The 5,345-nt window shown below is 40.6% G+C and overlaps 1 non-coding gene across 1 annotated transcript; it reads left to right on the top strand.

The window, feature by feature from the left end:
* Nucleotides 1–4,869: 4,869 nt before the first annotated feature.
* On the top strand, nucleotides 4,870–4,980 carry LOC121825906 (U6 spliceosomal RNA). The gene has a single exon (XR_006068276.1). It is a non-coding gene; the product is annotated as a U6 spliceosomal RNA (small nuclear RNA).
* The last annotated feature ends 365 nt before the right edge of the window (nucleotides 4,981–5,345 follow it).

The raw sequence follows: 5,345 nt of genomic DNA, 5'->3' as shown, positions 1-5,345 counted from the left end.
CCAGCAACAGCAGCAGCAACCCCTGGGAGCTTCCTAAGGAACGTTGACTCTCAAAGACTTTCAGTGCTGTCACAGCCTGTGTTCAAACATGATGCTATGTAATAGGAAATGTATTGTGGATCTGTCGCCCAACATTATCCAGCTGCTCTGAAACTTTGAGCACCAAGAATAATGTTGAATCTTTATCCTCCTGCTCCTATTTCTTAAGTGCTGTGATTCCAAGTGATTGTGCCACCATGCCCAGTTTACAGAGTTCTGAATCCAGAGCTTGGTGCATGGTAGGCAAGCATTCTGTCAACTGAGTCAAAAACCCCAGCTCTGAGAAGTTTTTTCTAACTTGTTGGAATTGACGGCTGCTTTTAAAGCTAGCGTCTCTCCTTGGCCTTCCACTTTGTTCTGCATTGTGCCTGCCAGTCTCTAACCTTCTCTATGCTGTTCCAGCCTTGATATAACCCACTTGCTCTTGACCACACTTCTGTACACCCCAAAGGAAAATACTACTAAGCTGTACTTTCGAATATTGTTTTCTTTTGTGTGTGTGACAGGGCTTCTTGTAGATCCTGGCCCCTCTTTTAAGGTAAAGTCTTACTATGTAGCCTTCATTGGCCTGAAACTATGTAGACCAGGCTTGCCTCAAAACTCACAGAAATCCACCACCTTCTTCTCCTTCACTGGTGCTGGGATTAAGGTGTGTGCCACCACACCTGGCCCTGAACTTGGTTTTAAAGACTATTTATATATTTGTTTGTGTGTCTCTCTGTGTGTGTACATGCATATATGCATGCATGCGTGTGCTTGCACACACTGTCAGAGAACAACTTTGTGGCAATCTTCTTTTCTTCTACCATGTGCATTCTGGAGATCCAAATCAAGTTACCAGTCTTGGTGGTCAGTTCCTTCTTCCTGCTGCGCCATCCTGCTAGCCTGTTTCTGACCCTCTTATCTCTATTTTCCCAATGCTGCTATTACAGGCATGCACACCTACACCTGGCTTTGCATGGTCCTGAGGATCAACCCAGGACTTAGTGAATGCCTGGCAAGCACTCTATCATCTAAGCTACATTCCCAGAACCCAAAATAGTGTTTCCAAAAATGTAAAGACTATGAATGCCTTTGTGCCTTTTTAAACTCTCTCTCTCTCTCTCTCTCTCTCTCTCTCTCTCTCTCTCTCTCTCTCTCTCTCTCTCTCTCTCTGTGCCTTAGTGCCTGTGTGAGTGTGTGCAGAGGCCATAGGAGGAAATCTGGAGTACTCTATCATTTTCTACTTCATTTTTGAGACAGGATATCTCACTGAACCTTTAGTTCACCACTTTATGTGGGTGGGCTGGTCCCTGAGCATCTGGGATCTGCCCATCTCCACCCGCAACGCTGGGTGACAGGCACATTTTTGAAATGGATACTAGGAATTTGAACTTATATTGTCTTGATTTTTCAGCAAGTATTCTTACCCACTGAGCCATCCCCCAAGCCTATTTTTAAAATGTAGATGGGTCTGCTTACACAACACAGTGCATTCAGCCAGTTCCTCACTGTGTCATTTCTGACTCCTTGTTCTCAGTATCCTGTAGGACAATGCCCTTGCTTTTGCTCAGCACCATTGCAGGGAGGCTCCAGGTATGTATCTAAGTGGCCAGGACAAGGAGTGGTTGTGATGGCGCCTGTGCCAGATAGGGTTGAGGATTGCTTGACAATAACTGGGTCACTACCGCATCTAGGAGGTCTCAGGCTAAGGAGGATCTAAAAATGTTCAGGAAACAAACAAACAAGAATGCTAGAAAAGCAGTAGAACTTCACCTGCCAACCCAGCCCTGGGAGGCTGAAATTTAGAAATGCTTTCTCATGTTTGCCCATCTGCCACCAGTCTTTCATCTGCAAAAGATGATGAAAATAATATGGCATCATGAAAGAGTGGGAAAATAGAATACAATACTTGTTCACCAGTAGACTACCATATATATATATATATATATATATATATATATATATATATATATAAAACTGTTTTATTGTTTACTTTGCTGGTGTTGGTAGTGATGTGATCTGTGTGTATGTATAGCCATCCTGGCCTTGGACATGTGATTTTCCTGTCCTGTGTCCTGAGTACTGGAATTTCATGTATGTGCCTCTACATCTATATCTATGGTTTGGCTTTTTTCCCCCATCTGTGTCCCTCAAAGATGGTAATGGCCTAGGCCTTGAAAGCTGGGGAAGTTTCATGAAAATGTGAAAATTAAGGTTGTAGTTGGAACGAAACTTTCTTCCCCACTGGCCTCATCTGAAGGAGAGCATGCTTGATTATCAGGGTGTGTTAATGCTCTGACACAATACAAAGCAAAAGAAACTTAAGAGTTTGTTTTAAGTCACAATTTGAGGGTAAGCTCCATCATTGTTAGGGAAGGCATGTTAGCAGGAGATTGAGGTAGCAGGTCACATTGCATCCAGTCAGGAAGCAGAGAGAGAGATGAATGCCATTGCTCAGCTCACTTTCTTCTTTTTATTCAGTCTGTGACCCCAGCCCATGGGATGGTGACACCCATGATCATGGTATGTCTTTCCACCTCAATTAACCCAATTTAGAAAATCTCTCATAAACATGTCTACTTTGGTGATTCGGGATTCTGTCAAATTAGCCGTCACACTAGGTGAAGCCAATGTACCCAGAAAGGTCCTTAAAAGTGAAGTCGGGGCAGGGGAGAGACACAAAAGTAAAAGGTGACTATGGAGGGAGGTCCCTTTAGGAGTCACCAGAAGTTGCTGGAGGAAAGGGCCAATAACCAAGGAGTGTGGGCTCCCCCTAGAGGTTGAAAAGGGCAAGGAAACTCATTTTAGTGCCTCCAAACATGTGCCTTGATTTGAGCCCACTGAGACCTGTACTGAGCTTAAAACCTCCAGAATTATAAGATCATACTTTTATGTTATTTAAGAAGTTAATTTTGTGGCAATTGTTACATCAGTAATAGAAATAGAAAACTAACATATTATTTTTTCACAGTTATAGCATACCTTATACCATTTTTTTTTGTTCCTGTAGTTTTCATATTTGGCCACATAGAATCATATTAATCTATGGAGTTGAAGTGCTGGATTTGCCTTAATTACACCTTCTAAGTGTGTGAATATCTTCCGCCTTTTATTTTGATATAAATTTGATTGTTTCCAGAGACAAACTAACAGAAATAAAACTTAGGCTTTGAGTTTCTTCCATTTCTTTTTCTATATTCATCTGAAGGAAGAATGTCCAACCCTCCCACAATTTGACTTGATATATGACATAAGGTGGGAATGTCCTTTTCTTAAACCTACTTTGTTTCTCAACAACATATGTTAAATGACCTTTCCCCCTCTTTTCTATTTCTTTCCTTATTAAATATTCAGTTTTGTACAGAAACAAACTCATTTTCCCTGCTACCAGTTCTCTTCCATTAATTGATTTTTGTCTGTTCTTGAGCCAGTAAGTATTTTTGAATTTCTGCAACTGTATGTGTGTGTATATATATATATATATGTGTGTGTGTGTGTGTGTGTGTGTGTGTGTGATCTAGTCTTTAATTATATTTTTGATAAATTTTAATATTGATACTTCTCATCTGTATGTTAAAAATGCTCCTTCCAGCTCCCAGAAAAATTCCATTGAGAGTGTCCTGACAAATACTTGGAAAACCCTTAGCTTGGCACAGGAAAGCCCTCAATCATGTGATTCTATTTTTCCTACTCCTTTTTTTTTTTATAACCCTTACTATAGCTTTAGGGTACATTTTTGCTGCCTTCCTTATGAACTATATTCTGGGTTTTGTTTTTGTTTTTGTTTTGCTTTTTTGTTTTTTATTTTTTTTTCAAGACAGGGTTTCTCTGTGTAGTTTTGTACCTTTCCTGGAACTTACTTGGTAGCCCAGGCTGACCTTGAACTCACAGAGATCCGCCTGGCTCTGCCTCCTGAGTGCTGGGATTAAAGGTGTGTGCCACCACCGCCCGGCCTATATTTTGTTTCTTAATAAATATTTTTCTTAATTCTTTGATTCATAATTCTTAATTCATACAATATATTTTGATGTATTCATCCCCAACTCTTCCTTTTAACTCTGCCCAGAACCACCTCCACCTCCCTAGCCCCCAACTTTGTTGTAACTAGCAACTCTACTTTGGGTATGGGCAGCCACTGGTGAGTGGTCCACCTATCACTCACTGCCACTGTTTTATGAGTTTGCTCATTCTTTTCTCAGCCCAGACCACACCAGTACAATGATTTGTCTTTCAGGCTTTTTTGAATGAATTCCAGCTGTTTTTCTAGCCATGTGGCCTTGAATTCATCATTTCCCCTTCCTGAGGGCCACTTTCATCCTTAAGTTGAAGTCAGCTGTAACTCCCTTGCAGAGTTGTCATCTGGATGACAGTTAATTTAAAGGAAGAATCTAGCAAGATCACTTACACTTAGTAGAAAAAACAATGAATGGTGTTCATTACTGTGCTATCCTACCCCCATTAAGCCATAAACTCTTTAAAAGTAAGGACATGTTATTCTTAATATATGTCCTATTAAGCATAGGGCATAACAGTGCTTAAGGCTGGATGCAGTGACATTATACTCATTTTAATATGGTGTCTTTCATTTATTCTTTGAGAGTTTCATACATGTATATGATGTATTTTCACCATATTCAGTCCACACTCACCAACTCCAGCTTCTCCCCGGTTCTCCCCCAACACATCTCCCTGCTAACTTCATGTCTTCTTTTTCTTTTCCTTTTCTCTCTTTTTAAAAATAACCAACTGAGTCCAACTAGTACTGCCCACATGTGGTTGAGTGTAGGGCATCTACTGGAGCATGGTCAACCTATTAAGTGACTACATCCTTAGACAAAACTGACTCAAGCTCGAATCATCAGCACATATACTAAAAATTATAGTGATCCAGAGAAGATTAGCATAGCATGGACCCTGTGCAAGGATGACATGCAAATGTGTGGAACGTTCCATATTTATTTTAAAAAGAAAATTGACTCTCTCTTCCTTAGCAACCATCAACTGTGAACAGATCCTTAGCTTTTTTTGGGGGGGCGGGGTTCATATCATACTCATTTTTGAAGTAAAGAAATGAGGAAATAAAAACATCATATTTTCAAGCTGTAGAAACACAGAAATTAAATGGTGGAGCCAGGACTTTTATACCAATTTCTTTGCCTGCACCTTATAGCCCTGGAGAGAAATCTCCAATGCTTTATACACTGTCTCTGCTCTCATTTTCCTATTCATGCCTGGCCCCTCCTTCCATAAGAGCATACAGCCTCCTCCCAAGAACACCCTCACCTCTCTTTCAAACTGCAGATGATTATTTGACCCAAGTTTCA

Source organism: Peromyscus maniculatus, chromosome X, assembly GCF_049852395.1.
Source record: "Peromyscus maniculatus bairdii isolate BWxNUB_F1_BW_parent chromosome X, HU_Pman_BW_mat_3.1, whole genome shotgun sequence".
NCBI classification, from domain to species: Eukaryota; Metazoa; Chordata; class Mammalia; order Rodentia; family Cricetidae; genus Peromyscus; species Peromyscus maniculatus.
The sequence above is the reverse complement of the archived record's forward strand: the minus strand, read 5'-3'. Positions and strand labels throughout refer to the sequence as shown.